We start from the raw sequence: 17576 nt of genomic DNA on the forward strand, positions 1-17576 counted from the left end.
TCTGATGCCTGACTAACAGAGCTGGATGAGCGCAGCCCTTGGCAGGTAGTCGTTGCTATGCCTCAACACTCTGCACCCTGTTACTAGGCAACAGGGTCTTGCACAGCCATTGGTCGGTGACTCAGTGGGCCCCACCCACAAGCAACCAACTGTCAACAAGTGACCGTTAGTTGTCCTGCTCAGCTATTGGTCAGCACCACAGCCGGCCCTGCCCACTGGTAACTGTCAATGAGGGACCACTGGGGAAGCGGTTCAGTCAAGGGTCAGTGGGGTCCTGGTCACCAAGTGGAGAGTGAGGTACGAGGCAGACTCGGGCCTTCTCCGGGAGGCCCTCTGGATTCCCCAGCCTTGGGTCCATGGGTGAGCTGGAGGGCCCAGGAACAGACTGGGGGCTCCGTCCTGCGGGGCTCCAGAGCCCTCATAAGGCCTCCACAGCCTTGGCCCAGCCCTGGAGGCAGTGGTGAGCCTCTCCCTCACCCCGTCTCTGTGACCTAATAGCAGTGGCCGTCTGTGAGTCACAGTCTGTGGGACCTGGTCTCCCCATTTGGGCAGCTGAGGAGACTGAGGGCCAGTTGGGGTGGGTGCCTGGCTCCCTCAGGGGTGACGGCTGAGCAGGCTGTGGAAACCTGGCCCCGAAGGAGCTGCCAACTGAGATTGGCTTCCTCTCAACCAGGACTGGGACCTTGGAGGGTGAAAGGTGTGCCTTGGGACCTTGTCCTTTCTTGTCAGGACAGAGAATAACATTCATCTGGTAGAGATTCACAGGAACATCATTACCTGACCATGACCGGACCTCAGAACAAAGCTTCTGACCTGAGAAGTCTGCAACAACTAACCACACCCACCCCTCACTTTTGGCTTTTAAAGGGGCTTGCAGAAGGGTTTCAGTAACTTTGGGGTTCTTAGGGCATGAGCGACCCATCTCCTTGTATGAATCTGTAATAAACCTTTCTCTGTTCCAAGCTCATTATAATGTTTAGTATTGATGGGCCTCACTGTGCACCGGACACATGGGCTTGTGAATTCAGTAACATAGCTACCCGTGAGGACTGTTCATTTGGGACTCCGTACGGGTCTCCCTCAGAGAGGGTTTGTGACTGATCTGTCATTCAGTGTGTGAGACTGTATTTCATTTGCATGATTAGTATTCTTGCCGCCTTATGTAAAACGGCAATTCATTAAGGTTCAATCAATTAAGAAAACTTTTAGCTACAAAATTATAACTAAGAAAAAGAAAGATTTTTTTTTTTGATACTGTATGGCAACAGGAGATAGTAAAGGACAGGGACTCCTGGCATGCTGCAGTCCATGGGGTCAAAAAGTGTCAGACACATCTGAGTGACTGAGCAACAACAAAATGGCAACATTATTTTTTAAACTTCAGAGAAAATTGGTTAAGATGAAACTCTTGAAATTCACAAAAACTGGTTCTTTTTTTGTATATGCAGTTAGGGAAAGCTAGCTTGATAAAACAGTTTTCCCAGCTCCTGAGGAAACAAAAATATGCCTAGGAGAAAGCTTGACGTTAACTCGTATGGAGTCCTTGAAATACAAACACAGTCCACTTTGCCTGGGACTTTGGCCTTTCATTAATTGGGTAAAACTTCAAGTTAAAAAAAAAAGGAAGGAAGTCTTTTAAGAATAAGTATGTAAATTTGGCTATTATCCATAAACTGATAAGTTTAATTGCAATGCCTAATTCATGAAATGTAAAAACGTGAAACAATGAGATCTCTGTCTGAACGTTTGTGTGTCTCAACATGTGTGTTTGTCTTTGTGTAATATTGCTGAGGTTAATTTGTAAATAAGCTCTATTTAATTGGCCTTAGAAATATGAGCACTTACAAGTCAAAGAAATCTAAATTTACTTACTTTTGACTTGTAAGACAGAGGGAAACTAAAGATGTTTTGGTTTATTAAAGCTGTATGTTGTACTACTGAAGAAAAATTATGCTATGAAAAACATGTATGTTTTTTAGGGGTTATAGAATATGTTCTTGAGTTTGCCAATCAAAAAATACTGGTGTAATATTTGAATCACTTGGTTTCATTAAGGCTTCAAAGGGCGAAAATTGTGATATGTAAAAATGATAAGGGAAACATTTCCGTGTATAAAACAAGTAAGATATGTGTTGTTGGCAAAGAGAAGATATTTTTGTTGAAGAAAAATGATGTCTTCAGGTCCGCATGGGCCGATCTCCAGAGCCCAAACTGTGAAGGACTTAATTACAACAGTAAAGCTCACAGTCACCTCTGATTACATCTCAACTGTGCTCTCAGCACTGTACGGAGAGCTTCCCACACTTCAGATGGCACAGTGAGCTATGATTTTATCTACAGAAGATTCAGTAAGTTTCCCAAGTGATAGTACTAGGTATTGGCCAATTGCATCCAATCTTAGACTGTATTTTTTAAAAAATCATTTTATTTATTTATTTATTTATTTTGGGGTGTGCTGTGTCTTCATTGCTGGCAGTGCCCCGCAGGCTTGTCTCCAAGGCCGATGTGTCCCCCGCCCAGCCTCATTTCTTTAGGATCTCCCTCAGGGAAAACATGGAGAAGGAGATCTCCTCATAGGAGACCCTGGCCCCACTCTCGAACAGACAGGCGAAGGTCGGGGTGCCCCCGGGGGCAGGCCCGATGGACGCCAGGTCCGAGTAGCCACAGGGGCCCTCAGGGGTGATCCAGGGCTCCGTCCAGCTGTTGGGGTCCAGCGGGGACCGGCTCAGGCGGACGCCCATGTGGAGTCGAGCCCTGCGCCCCACCGGGTGGGAATACGGCAGCCACGTGGGGCTCTGCGACAAGGCTGCAGGAGGTCCCGGGGGCTCCGAGGCCCAGGAGCCCCTGTCCTCACCAGGCTCCCCGAGGCCGTCGCCACAGCCCTCGGCCCCACCCGGCCCCCCGCCCCCACGGGTGTCTCCAGTGGCCTCCTGTGGGCCCTCCTGGGCCCCAGGACAGAGGCGCGGGAGGCGGACGGGGTTGCTGGTGCCCGCGGACCACCCCTCATCCTTCCACCCGCTGGCAGGCGGGGCCGGGAAGCCCACGATGCTGCCCTGGCAGCCCCGGGTGGTCTCAGCCACGGCGAGCACCAGTTCCCCGGGCAGGAAGGAGGTGCCCTCGTCCACACTGAGGGCCTGCACGCGGCTGCACGTGGGGCTCTGAGCGTTGCAGTTGGGGATGCCGCCAGCCCGCCTGCCGTCACCACGGCCAGCTGGCACTCGCCTGAGCGCAGGCTGGGCACGAGGCCCCCACACTGTCTGTTTTGCCTTTTCTAGAATGTCTTATAAGTTTGTACAGTGTGTAGCACTTGAGGCTGGATTTCTTCACTTAGTAATGTGTTAGATTCATGCTTTTTTTTTTATAAATGGGTTGGTGGTTCATTCCTTTGTATCTCTGAATACTATTGTGTTGCATTATATAAGAGGAAAGATAATTTTCTCTCTACCTTTCGATGTTCTTCGTTGAGATCCTCATAATGAAAAGGGAGATGAACTGGAGAAAAACAGTTGGAGGTTTAATATATGCCAGCATTCGTGTGTACTTGAAAGATACCTGGGGAAACTGAGTCACTTCCTGAAAAGGTGCAAGTTCAGTTCAGTTCAATCACTCAGTCGAGACCAATTGTTTACAACCACATGGACTGCAGCACACCAGGCTTCCCTGTCCATCACCAACCCCTAGAGCTGGCTCAGACTAATGTCCATCGGGTCAGTGATGCCATCAACAATCTCATCCTCTGTCGTCCCCTTCTCCTGCCTTCAATCTTTCCCAGCATCAGGGTTTTTTCAGATGAGTCAGTTCTTCGCATCAGGTGGCTAATGTGTTGGAGTTTCAGCTTTAGCATCTGTCCTTCCAATGAATACTCAGGACTGATTTCCTTTAGGATGGACTGTTTGGATCTCCTTGCAGTCCAAGGGACTCTCGAGAGTCTTCTCCAACACCACAGTTCAAAAGAATCAATTCTTCAGTGCTCAGCTTTCTTTATAGTCCAACTCTCACATCCATACATGACTACTGAAAAAACCATAGCTTTGACTAGATGGACCTTTGTTGGCAAAGTAATGTCTCTGCTTTTTAACATGCCGTCTAGGTTGGTCATAACTTTTCTTCCAAGGAGCAAGCATCTTTGAATTTCATGGCTGCAGTCACCATGTGCAGTGATTTTGGAGCCCAAGAAAATAAAGTCTCTCACCGTTTCCATTGTTTCCCCATCTATTTGCCATGAAGGGATGGGACCAGATGACATGATCCTAGTTTTTTTAATGTTGACTTTTAAGCCTACTTTTTCACTCTCCTCTCTTACTTTCATAAAGAGACTCTTCAGTTCCTCTTCACTTTCTGCCATAAGGGTGGTGTCATCTGTGTATCTGAGGTTATTGATATTTCTCCCAGCAATCTTGATTCCAGCTTGTCTTTCATCCAGCCCAGCATTTCCCATGATGTACTCTGCATATACGTTAAATAAACAGGGTAGCAGTATACAGCCTTGACGTCCTCCTTTCCCAGTTTGGAACCAGTCCCTTGTTCCTTGTCTGATTCTAACTGTTGCTTCTTGAAGAGGTCTCTAGTCTTTCCCATTCTATTGTTTTCCTCTATTTCTTTGCATTGATCACTGAGGAAGGCTTTCTTATCTTTCCTTGCTATTCTTTGGAACTCTGCATTCAAATGGATATATCTTTCCTTTCTCCTTTGCCTTTAGCTTCTCTGCTTTCCTCAGCTATTTGTAAGACCTCCTCAGACAGCCATTTTGCCTTTTTCTATTTCTTCTTCTTGGGGGTGGTCTTGATCATTGCCTCCTGTACAATATCATGAACCTTCATTCATAGTTCTTCAGGTACTCTGTCTATCACATCTAATGCCTTAAATCTATTTGTCACTTCCACTGGATAATCATAAGGGATTTGATGTAGGTCATACCTGAATGGTCTAGTGATTTTCCCTACTTTCTTCAATTTGAGTCTGAATTTTGCAATAAGGAGTTCATGATCTGGGCTCCAGTCAGCTCCCATTCTTGTTTTTGCTGACTGTATAGAGCTTCTCCATCTTTGGCTGCAAAGAATGTAATCAATCTGATTTCGGTGTTGACCATCTGGTGATGTCCATGTGTAGTCTTCTCTTGTGTTGTTGGAAGAAGGTGTTTGCTATCACCAGTGCCTTCTCTTGGCAAAACTGTTAGTCTTTGCCCTGCTTCATTTTGTACTCCAAGACCAAGTTTGCCTGTTACTCCTGGTATCTCTTGACTTTTGCATTCCAAGACTGGTCCAAGAAATGGTCTAAGACTTTACCTTAAATGCTATCATCAACTAAGAATGAAAGGAGGAGGTTAGGGAATGGAAGAAGCCATTTAAGGGAATTTATTAGGTGAATCACAGTAAATAAGGGTATGGTGGTTTTGCAGATTAACATCCAGCTTAGACAAGCTTTTCTTGATATTTAGTCATCATCCAATTCCTGTCCCAGAGAGGGACACACCCTTACAGATGGAGATACCCTTAATAAATGTAAATCTGCTTCATAAAATGGCATTTCTACTTGGTTTTCCAAGATTCTCCTGGTGCCGCTGTTTTTTAAAAATTAATCAGCCCAAACTAACCCTTTTGTCAAATGCACATATTTTGGGTGTGCTGTATTGTGCTCCCCTTGACATGTCTGTGTCCTGATTTACGTATGAATGCATCTGTGGAAGGACATCCTGATGTCTTTAAGTTTTTAACTATTATGACTAGAGCTCTTGTACATTACTTGATGCTAGTTTTTATTTCACAGTTTTGCAAAGCAGTTGTCTAAATACAAGGTATACACTTCTTGGATCCTGAGGTGAGACTGTTTAGATGTGGAGAAAAGTGCCAAACTGTCTTCCAAAGTTACTGTACATGCATTCCACCAGCATCTTGAGTGTACTCTTGTGTGCTTATTTACTATCTATCTTCTTTGGCCAGGTGTGTATTTCAATCTTGGCCAAATTTTAAAGAGGTCGTTTGGTACAATTTGAGTCAGATCCTTTATCAGATATGTGTTTTGGAAATGGCACTAGTGGTAAAGAACCCATTTGCAAATACAGGAGACATGGGAGATGCGGGTTTGACCCCTTTGCTGGGAGGATCCCCTGGAGGAGGGTGTGGCAACCCACTCCAGTATTCTTGCCTGGAGAACCCCCTGGACAGAGGAGCCTGGCAGGTTACAGTCCATAGGGTCACAGAGTCAGACACGACTGAAGTAACTGAGCATAGATACAGGGTGTGCTCCGTCTGTTGGCTTTCTCAATAAGGTCTTCCATAGAGCAGAAATTTTCAATTTTATAAAGTCCACATTGTTTTTTCTTTTGTTGATAGACTTTTATTAAAAGTTATTTTTTGTTTTATTTTTCTTTTTGGCTGCACTGGGTCTTTGTTGTGCCTGGGCCTTTTCTAGTTGCGGTCGTGGGGCTGCTCCTAGTTACAGCATGTGGGCTTCCCTTGGAAGTGGCCTCTCTTGCTGTGGAGCACAGGCTTCTAGGCTCTTGGGCTCAGTAGAAAATATTTTAAATATATTTTTTCCTGATGCATGAGTATAGGATATTTTTCTTTTCTGTTTTCAATTTCTTTATCAATGCCCTATAGTTTTCTGATTATAGGTCTTTTATGTCTTTGGTTAAATTTATTCCCAGATAGTTTTTTTTTTCTTGAATTGTGACTGGGATTTTTTCCTTATTCTTTTTGATGGTTTGTTATTCATGTATAGAAACAAAATTGATTTGTGTGTATTCCATTTTTTTTTTGCTGAATTTATCTTTTAACATATGCTTTGAAATAATGTAAAAGATTGTGAAGCTAAAATCTCACTGCTTCTCCTGCAATCCAGATCATCCACAGCACCCACGACTTAGTGGCTACTAACACCCTTTTCCCACGATGCCTCTTAATACTAATACCATATGGACTCCTACAAGGGAAATAAGTGTCACAACTGTGGTTGGACTTGGTCTGGTAAGTCTTGGCCTCTATAACAAAGTCTGATGCCTGTATTACCTGAGTTCTTGAATGGTATTGTCATGGTTGTTTTGAACAGTAACTCAGTTTCCACTAATTTAAAATGTACAGAAAGCTTTTAATAATGGAAGAAAGTACTCATATTTGCAAATTCACACAAAATGTTCAGTGTGTTTTACCCAAAACAGTGACACTCTCCTGAGGAGCCAGCACCTAGCCCCCCCATGAGGAAAGCATGAATTCTGTGTTATGGTTTAATACACAGGCCCACTTCCCCTGTCACCTGCTGCCCCAACTGTGTGAAGATACCTTTTTCCATCCTGGTCCAGTTTTCTTTTCTGGGAACCATTACTGAGTTTTCCCCTCATTTGGACAGCCTTGATGGATTTAAAGCAGGTAAGATGAATATGGGATCTGGGTGGCCTTTTCTGGTATGGCTTTTCTCACTAAGGATGTTTTTAATATTCATTTATGTTGTAACAATTATGACCACTACACTTTTTTCTCATTGTCATTAAAAATACAAAACGTGGCATTAACTATTTAATTCATTTTAAGTATGCAGTTTTGTGATATTAATTACTTTCACATGGTTGCATAAATAACTTAAATAATGTGTATACCGCATGTGTGCATGGGAGATACTCATGTATATATATATATATATATATATATATATATGAAGTGAAGTGAAGTTGCTTAGTCGTGTCCGACTCTTTGTGACCCCATGGACTGTATATGTATATGTATACATATATGTATATATGTATATATGTACGCACACACACACACACACAGACCACAGCCACACACACATCTTTATCCATTCATCAGTTGTTGGACAGGTAGGTTGCTTTCACATCTTTGCTGTTGTGAGTAGTGCTGCTATAAACATAGTGGTGAATGTATCTTTTTGAATTATAGCTTTGTCTGGATATATGCCCAGGAGTGGGATTACTAATTCATATGGCAACTTTTTAGTTTTTTGAGGATCCTCCATACTGTTTTCCACAGTGGCTGCATCAATTCCCACCAACAGTGTAGGAGATTTCGTTTTCTCCACCCCCTCACCAGCATTTGTTATTTGCAGACATTTTATCGATGCCATTCTGATGACTATGAGGTGACACCTCATTGTGGTTTTGATTTGTATTGCTTTAATAATCAGCGTATGAAGTGTCTTTTTATGTGCCTGTTGATCATCTGTATGTCTTCTCTGGAGAAATGTCTATTTAGACCTGCCCATTTTTAAATTTTTTTTTTGAGATGCATGTGCTGTTTGTTTGTTTTGGAAATTAGACCTTTTTGGTGGCATCATTTTCAAATATTTTTCCCCAACAATTACTACAGGTGCTGGGACAACCAGATCCCACATGCAAAAGATCAAAGTTAGACCCCTACTTCCCTCACTATACAAAATCAACTCAAAATGGATCAAAGGCCTAGATGTAAGAACCAAAATTGTACACCCCATAGAAGAAAACATGAGAGAAAAACTTCATGACTTTGGATTTGGCCATGATTTCTTAGATCACAAACAACAAAAGACAAAAGAGATGAATTAGACTTCTTCAAAACAAAAGTTGTTGTACACAATAGGAGTAAGGAAAAAGATCCACCATCCAAAATGGCACAAGATATTTGCAGATCATGCACCTGATAAAGGTCTGTAGCCTACAAGCCGAGACCCTGCTGGCCCAGTGGGGTGCCCGTGGGGCCCCTCCCATCCCAGGTGATAAGGGGGTTTCAGGCCCACAACACCCTTGGGCTGGACACTGGTCATCCTCAGCACCCTCAAGGAGTGAGTGCTGGATGGTTTTGAGCACAGTTCCTTCTCATCACTGCCCTCAAAGACTGGAGGCTTCAACATGTCTCCAGAAGAACACAGAATCTTTGCAAGTCTTTGAGAACCAAGGGATCATCCTTCACTTTCTTGAAAAGTGCATCTTACTTCATAGCAGGGACCTTTTCCAATGCGGCTCCCGTGGTGTTCTCCCAGCTTGTTCATTTCTCTGAAAGTGGCCAGGGCAGTTTGGGTGTCTCCAGTCCCCACACCAGGTGACAAGGCCAGGGGGCCAGGTCCTGGTGGTCCTTACGTTCCCTGGATCCTAACTCAGACTCGCAGGCTGAGATTGAACATGGATGTCCCTGCTTCTCCATCAAGAATTCTCATCTCCTCACCTTCTCTTTTCCTTTTCAGTTTCAGATCTACCTGACATCACAACTCACAGTTGCTGAAGAGCCCAGAGATTTCTCCTGAAGGAAATGTTCTGAGAGATTCAGAGGGATAAATAAAGAATGCAGATGATTCCTACCTCGTGCTGATGCCTAGAGGGTGAGGAGAGTGAGAGTTTTCTCATGAGAATTGTAAAATCCTCCAAGTAATAGATCATTGGGGGCGTCCTTTGTCTTCCTGCTCATTCTAATAATGTTCCTGAACTTTAATTCAGAAAAAATTTATCTTATAAATATGCCAAGGGGGAGACCCATTTAAAAATGTTACTGAAGTAACTCCAAGGTTTTTACAACAAATAGGGACACAGAACCTGAGGTCAGACACTGGCTGAGAGATTCCCACTCTGAGCCACTGTCCATTGGAGGGTGGAATGGCCATGAGCATCCTCTGGTAGGTAAGCCTCCTCAGGCACATCCTATGTGGGACCACCACATCATAGAATCTTAGATTGGCCAATGGCAGGCAGCTGGCGAGAGATGAGGAAAACAGAAAGCTGCCCAGCAGCCTGGGACAACTCCTGGGCAAGGACTTAGTAAGGGTCAGCGTCAGGCCATTAGTTACAGCCAGCATCAGGGCCTTAGAGACAGTGTCAGGACCTCGGAGATAACTTGATGGCCTTAGCAAGAGTCAGTTAAGGCTGTTCATTAGGGACACTTCAGAGACTTTATTAGGGACATATTCAGGGCCTTGGTTATGGGCAGATTCAGAGGGATATTTAGTGACAGCATAGACTATAAGGGACAGCATCAAGGCCTAAGCTAGGGACAGTGTCAAGGCTTCAGGTAAGGTTGTTCCTTAGGGATATCTCAGGGCTTTCAATAGGACCAGCGTCAGGGCTGTAGTTAGAACCAGTGTCAGGGCATTAGTTAGTGACAAAATCAGGGTGTTACTTAGGGAAAAAGTCAGGTCATTATTATTGACAGTGTCAGGGCCTTTGTGAGGAGGAGGTTCTTAACCTTACGAAGGACAGGATCAGAGATAGGATCATTGTCAAGTCATGAGTTAGGGCCACAATTAGAGTGTTATATAGGGAAAGAGTTAGGTTATTAATGACAGTGTCTGGGCCTTAGGTAGACTCATCATTAAGACCTTAGTTTGGAAGAGCTTCAGTTCAAGTCAGTCACTCAGTCGTGTCCAACACTTTGTGACCCCATGGACTGCAGCAGGCCAGGCTTCCCTGTCCATCACCAACTCCAAGAGCTTGCTCAAACTCATGTCCCTCGAGTCAGTGATGCCAACCAACCATCTCATCCTCTATCATCCCCTTCTCCTCCTGCCTTCAATATTTCCCAGCATCACGGTCTTTTCAAATGAGTCAGTTCTTTCCCACAGTTGGCTGAAGTATTGGAGCTTCAGCTTCAGCATCTGTCCTTCCAATGACTATTCAGGACTGATCTCCTTTAGGATGGACTGGTTGGATCTCCTTGCAGTCCAAGGGACTCTCGAGAGTCTTCTCCAACACCGCAGTTCAAAAGCATCAATTTTTCAGCGCTCAGTTTTCTTTATAGTCCAACTCTCACATCCATACATGACTACTGGAAAAACCATAGCCTTGACTAGATGGACCTTGGTCAGCAAAGTAATGTCTCTGCTTTTTAATATGCTGTCTAGTTTGGTCATAGCTTTCCTTCCAAGGAGCAAGCATCTTTGAATTTCATGGCTGCAGTGACCATGTGCAGTGATTTTGGAGCCCAAGAAAATAAAGTCTCTCACCGTTTCCATTGTTTCCCCATCTATTTGCCATGAAGTGATGGGACCAGATGCCATGATTTATTTTTCTCAATGTTGAGTTTTAAGCCAACTTTTTCACTCTCCTCTTTCACATTCATCAAGAAGCTCTTCAGTTCTTCTTTGCTTTCTGCCATAAGGCTGGTGTCATTGTGTATCTGAGGTTATTGTTACTTCTCCCGGCAATCTTGATTCCAGCTTGTGCTTCATCCAGCCTGGCATTTCGCATGATGTACTCTGCATAGAAGTTAAATAAGCCAGGTGACGATATACAGCCTTGACATACTTCTTTCCCAATTTGGAACCAGTGTGTTGTTCCATGTCCAGTTCTAACTGTTGATTCTTGACCCGCATACAGATTTCTCAGGAGGCAGGTCAGGTGGTCTGGTATTCCCATCTGTTTAAGAATTTTCCCCAGTTTGTTGTGATCCGCACAGTTAAAGGCTTTGGCGTAGTCAATAAAGCAGAAGTCGATATTTTTCTGGAACTCTCTTGCTTTTTTGATGATCCAGCAGATGTTGGCAATTTGATCTCTGGTTCCTCTACCTTTTCCAGATTCAGCTTGAACATTGTACATTCATGGTTCATGTACTATTGAAGCCTGGCTTAGAGAATTTTGGGCATTACTTTGCTAGCATGTGAGATGAGTGCAATTGTGGTAGAATTCCAGTTGAGCTATTTCAAATCCTAAAAGATGATGCTGTGAAAGTGCTGCACTCAATATGTCAGCAAATTTGGAAAAGTCAGCAGTGGCCACAGGACTGGAAAAGGTCAGTTTTCACTCCAATCCCGTAGAAAGGCAATGCCAAAAATGCTGAAACTACCGCAAGGAGTTGGACACGACTGAGTGACTGAACTGAACTGAACTGAACTTGAACATTCTTTGGCATTTCCTAGTCCTGTGGTCACTGCTGACCTGAATGTCTAGTGGTTTTCCCTACTTTCTTAAATTTAAGTCTGAATTTGGCAATAAGGAGTTGATGATCTGAGCCACAGTCTTATGGCTCAGTTTATGATCTGAGCTCCCAGTCTTGTTTTTGCTGACTGTATAGAGCTTCTCCATCTTTGGCTGCAAAGGATATAATCAATCTCATTTCAGTATTGACCGTAGAGTCTTCTCTTGTGTTGTTGGAAGAGGGTGTTTGCTATGACCACTGTGTTTTCTTGGCAAAACTCTGTTGGTAGGGCAAAGGATAACAGGAAGAGCATCAGGGACTCAGATTCAGCATCAGGACATTAGTTAGGGCCAGCAACAGGGCCTCAATTCGGGACGTTGTTAGGACCTCAGAGATAACTTCATGGCCTGAGTAAGAGATAGTTCAGGCTGTTAGTTAGATGCACTTCAGTGACTTTCTTAGGGACATAATCAGGGCCTTAGTAATAGGATCAGGGTGTTATTTTGTGACAGCTTAGGCTATAAGGGGCAGTATCATGGCCTCAATTAGGGGCAGTGTCAGAGTTAGGGACAGGCTTAGGGCCTTCATAAAGTATAGTTCAGGCCTTAGCTGGGGACAGTGTCTGGGGCTTAGTTAAAGACAGTTTCAAGGCTTCAGTTAGAGATAACTTGAGGGCCTTAAAGAAGTTCAGGCTGTTACTTAGCAGCATCTCAGGACCTCAATAGGGCCAGCGTCAGGTTCATAGTTGTGACCAGTGTCAGGGTGTTAGTTAGGGACAGCATCAGAGACCTACTTCAGTACATATTCAGGGCCTTAGTTATGGACAGGATTATGGCAAAAGTAGGGATATTGAGGGCTATTAGGGACACCATCAGGGCATTAGGAGGAGTCTCAGGGTGTTATTTAGAGGCAAAATGAGGATGTTAGTTAGGGAAAGAGTCATAAAATTGGTTACAGACAGTACCAGCCCCTCAGGTAGAGACTTCTTCAAGGCCTTAGTGCCCTGAAGTGAGGGAGTGCATCAGGGGCGCATCTTCAGTGCGTGAGAGAGGGAGCGCATCAGGCCGTCACTTAAATACAGCATTAAGGGCTTAATTAGGGAGAATGTCAGGGCCTCAGAGAAAACTGAAGACCTTAGTAAAAGACACTTGAGACCATTTGTCCCAGGGATATTGTCAGGGTGTTCGTTACAACCAGCATCAGGGCCTTAGGGAGAGAGTCAGGGAGAGAGTTAAGAGGACAGTTTGGGAAAGCTCAGGCCATCGGGGACAGCTCAGGGCCATAGTTAGTGTAGGGCCAGGGCCTGGGAGTGAAATCGAGCAGGACCCTGTGGGGCTCCTGAGCCCAGAAGCCTTTCCCATGTCCCCTGTTTCTTTGCTGGGAATAGACTCCCGGCTCCATGACCTACCGTGAGCTCCAAAGGGCAGATTGGAAGAGGTGCTAATCAGGGAAGGGAGGGGATGCAGAGAGAAGAGCACTCAAGAAAGCATATTTTGTCTTGGGTCAGTGTCCTGTTTCTGTCAAAGGGATACACATAAAAATATCTCTAAACTTTTTACCCAACTAAACATCCTCTCAGGACAGAGAGGCCTGGCGTGCAGCAATTCATGGGGTCGCAAAGAGTCAGACACGACTGAGCGACTGAACTGAACTGAAACATCCTCTCCAGCAAAATGGAAAATTGTAGCATTCTTCATTCCAGAGAAGCTCACCAAGGGACCACCTGAGGTCAGGTGAAGGGAGTTCAGGCCCTGTACACACCCTAATCCTTACAACAACTCTGCCCTTTAACCATTGCTATAAAGTGAAAGTCACTCAGTCCGACTCTTTGCCACCCCATGGACTATACAGTCCGTGGAATTCTCCAGACCAGAATACTGGAGTGGGTAGCCATTCCCTTCTTCAGGGCATCTTCCCAACCCAGAGATCAAACCCAGGTCTCCCGCATTGCAGGTGGATCCTGTATCAGCTGAGCCACCAGGGAAGCCCAAGAATACTAAAGTGGGTAGCCTATCCCTTCTCCAGGGAGTCTTCCCACCCCAAGAATTGAACCAGGGTCTCCTGGGTTACACGCAGATCATTTACCAGCTGCGCTACCAGGGAAGCCCATAGCTATAAAACTCCTAAGCAAATCCTCCTGCCTTGGGGCAGTTCTTGAGGGCATGAGTTTTCTGTGTCCCTCTTTGCTAGCAAAGCAGTATAGCTATGCTTTTCTACTTCACCTGAGACTCTATCTCTGAGATTCGGTTTAGCGCAGGTGTACAGAGGTGGTGTTTTGGGATCAGATTTGGTGCTCATTGTCGGGCTGACTTGGGGATGGCCCCTGTGGGTCCTCTGACTTGATCAGATGCTCCAAGATTTTCTCCATGACAGCCTCTTTCAAGAGTGGAAGGTTGGAGAATTCCATTAGAGGGCAGATCACCTGGCATTCTTGACTGGAAAGGCTGAGACTGAGTCATACCCCATCTGGCAATTGGAACTCCAGGGCAGGAGCAGACAGCGAAGAGGGGCTGCCCTAGCCGCTGCCAAGACCAACTCTGCCTTGAGGACAATCCTCTCTTCACCCTGTCTGGACTGTTCCAAATGTCCTGCTCCAAGGAATTAATCTGGGAAACTAGGAAAGTCGCACTTGGGATGTTTCAAGAACTCAGACTGTGTGATAACTCGCTGGCGTGCACTCTGTGGTTCTGTAGACGTAGGATAATCTTGGTTCCCATTTTGGTGGTGGTTCATTCCAGGAAATCTCATCCGGAAGGTGCTTCTGAGTTCCTTTGCTTTGAAGTGATCTGTATTTGTGTTTGAAAAAACTTCACTCTGTTTACGTAGGTATTGTATGGCATATTTTAACAGTTCTTTTGGAGTCAGGCCCAAGTGAGGACCAGATACAGGGTTAAAAGTGTAGTCAGGTCCAGAGTAAGGGCATAGCGAGGACCAGAGTCAGGTCGTAGTGAGGTCCAAAGACGTGAAATAGTGAGGACCGATGTCAGGGAGTAGTGAGGACCAGAAGTGGGCCAATGAGAGGACCATTGGCAGGCGACGAGAGGGGACCAGCGGCGGGCCGTCGAGAGAACCTGGCGACCCAATTCTGGCCGATGAGAGGACCTGGGGGGACCCACGGAGAGAACCTGGGCGGGGGGGTTGGTCAGCGGAGGGGACCCTGAGGGGAGCAGTCAAGCGGGCCTGGGGTCGGGAGTCGCAAGTGGACGAGTGGCGGCGCACGGGGTCCGCGGAGAGGACCTGAAGGGGGCCGAATAAAGGCAGAGAGAGAGGAAAGAAGTCAGGGCTGTCACAGGCAGCGTCAGGTCCTAGAGAGGAAAGACGTCAGGGAGCAGTGAGGCGGCGTCAGGTGCTAGAGAGGAAAGACGTCAGGGATCAGTGAGAGGCGGACTCCGGTCCTAGAGAGGATGGCCTCAGGGGTCAGTGAGAGGCGGCGACAGCTCCTAGAGAGGAAAGACGTCAGCGATCAGGGAGTGGCGGCATTTGGTTCTAGAGAGGACGACCGCAGGGATCAGTGAGAGGCGGCGTCCGGTCCTAGAGAGGAACGACATCACGGAGCCGTGAGAGGCAGCGTCCGGTCCTAGAGAGGACGACCTCAGGGATCAGTGAGAGGCGGTGTCTGGTCCTAGAGAGGAAGACCTCAGGAATCAGAGGCGGCCTCTGGTCCTAGAGAGGAAAGACGTTACGGAGCCGTGAGAAGTGGCATTGCGTCCTAGAGAGGAAAGACGTCATGGAGCAGTGAGAAGTGGCGTCACGTCCTAGAGAGGAAAGACGTCACGGAGCGGTGAGAGGCGGCGTCAGGTCCTAGAGAGGAAATACCTCAGGGAATCAGTGAGAGGCGGTGTCAGGTACTAGAGAGGAAAGACGTCATGGATCATTGAGAGACGGCATCAGGTCCTAGAGAGGAAAGGCGTCACAGACCAGTGAGAGGTTCCTAGAGAGGAAAGACGTCAGGGATCAGTGAGAGGCGGCGTCCGTTCCTAGAGAGGACGACCTCAAGGAGCCGTGAGAGGCCGCGTCAGGTTCTAGAGAGGAAAGACGTCATGGATCATTGAGAGACGGCGTCAGGTCCTAGAGAGGAAAGGCGTCACGGACCAGTGAGAGGTGGCGTGAGTTCCTAGAGAGGAAAGACGTCAGGGATCAGTGAGAGGCGGTGTCCGGTCCTAGAGAGGAAAGACGTCAGGGAGCAGTGAGAGGTGGAGTGAGGTCCTAGAGAGGAAAGACGTCAGGGTGCCGTGAGAGGCGGTGTCAGGTTCTAGAGAGGACGACCTCAAGGATCACTGAGAGAAGGCGTCAGTGAGACGTGGCGTCACGTCCTAGAGAGGAAAGACGTCACGGAGCTGTGAGAGGCGGTGTCAGGTCCTGGAGAGGAAAAACGTCCCAGAAAGACGTCATGGATCATTGAGAGACGACGTCAGGTCCTAGAGAGGAAAGGCGTCACGGACCAGTGAGAGGTGGCCTGAGGTCCTAGAAAGGACGACCTCAGGGACCAGTGAGAGGCGGCGTCAGGTCCTAGAGAGGAAAGACGTCGCGGAACAGTGAGAGGTGGAGTGAAGTCCTAGAGAGGAAAGACGTCAGGGATCAGTGAGAGGCGGCGTCATGTCCTAGAGAGGAAGACCTCAGGGGTCAGTGAGAGGCGGCATCAGGTCCTAGAGAGGACGACCTCAAGGATCAGTGAGAGGCGGCATCAGGTCCTAGAGAGGAAAGACGTCACGGACCAGTGAGAAATGGCATGACTTCCTAGAGAGGAAAGACGTCAGGGATCAGTGAGAGGCGGCGTCATGTCCTAGAGAGGAAGACCTCAGGGGTCAGTGAGAGGCGGCATCAGGTCCTAGAGAGGACGACCTCAAGGATCATTGAGAGACGGCGTCATGTCCTAGAGAGAACGACCTCAGGGATCAGTGAGAGGTGGCGTCACGTCCTAGAGAGGAAAGACGTCACGGACCAGTGAGAGGTGGCGTGACGTCCTAGAGAGGAAAGACGTCAGGGAGCTGTGAGAGGCCGCGTCTTGTCCTAGAGAGGAGGACCTCAGGGATCAGTGAGAGGCGGCGTCACGTCCTAGAGAGGAAAGTGTGGGTCACGACTTGGGGACTGAACAATAAAGAGGTACTCATAAGCAAAACTCTTAAGGTTGCTATTGCAGGAAATGGCCACAAGGCGGCAGGATTCTTTCATGCCCAGTTGTGATTCCTTGGAAATGAAAGCTTTCAAGTTTTAACTCAGGACTGTAATTTAATACGGAACGTACCTGAAGCAACACCCAAAAGCCTGTGTGTTCTTCCTGAACATTCTTATTTATTTATTTTAATAATTTTATTTATTGGCTATGCCATGCAGCTTGTGGGATCTTTAGTTCCCCGCCCAAGGATCAAACCTTTGCCCTCTGCATTGGAAGCACAGAATCTTAACCACTGAACTTCAAGGAAGTCCCCCTGGGCATTCTTTTTTTTAAATGAACCTTTATTTTATATTGTAGTAACACTGATATACTATGTGTTGTTGGTGGCAGGTGAACCGAGTGTGTTTTCTATTTTGTTGTTCAGTCGCCAAGTCGCGTCTGACTCTTTTTGTAGGAGCGTTGCCTTTTCGCCAGGCCCTGTTACACTGGTAAAACATCTATTTGTGTATACATAAGTGTACATAATTATAAATGTCTAGGTACATAGATATATAAACGTCTATCTGCATAGATATATAAATACCTAGATACACAGAAACATAAATATCTATATACATAGACATATAAATATC

The 17576-nt window shown here is 46.3% G+C and overlaps 2 long non-coding RNA genes and 1 pseudogene across 3 annotated transcripts; 1 reads left to right on the forward strand and 2 right to left on the reverse strand.

Annotated features, from left to right (window-relative positions):
* Positions 1–254: 254 nt before the first annotated feature.
* LOC145506311 (uncharacterized) lies at positions 255–17079 on the forward strand. The gene is made up of 4 exons (XR_014053745.1): positions 255–460; positions 7234–7364; positions 9169–9303; positions 14202–17079. It is a non-coding gene; the product is annotated as an uncharacterized LOC145506311 (long non-coding RNA).
* On the reverse strand, positions 2523–3474 carry LOC145507938 (sialidase-4 pseudogene; annotated as a pseudogene). The gene is made up of 2 exons (XR_014055247.1): positions 3446–3474; positions 2523–3257 (listed from the first exon to the last, which is right to left on the reverse strand). The product of XR_014055247.1 is annotated as a sialidase-4 pseudogene (transcript).
* LOC145506312 (uncharacterized) lies at positions 9854–14890 on the reverse strand. Its single transcript, XR_014053746.1, has 2 exons — positions 13237–14890; positions 9854–12235 (listed from the first exon to the last, which is right to left on the reverse strand). It is a non-coding gene; the product is annotated as an uncharacterized LOC145506312 (long non-coding RNA).
* Positions 17080–17576: the final 497 nt, after the last annotated feature.

Source organism: Giraffa tippelskirchi, chromosome 5, assembly GCF_054371585.1.
Source record: "Giraffa tippelskirchi isolate mGirTip1 chromosome 5, T2T-mGirTip1v1.2.pri, whole genome shotgun sequence".
NCBI lineage: Eukaryota > Metazoa > Chordata > Mammalia > Artiodactyla > Giraffidae > Giraffa > Giraffa tippelskirchi.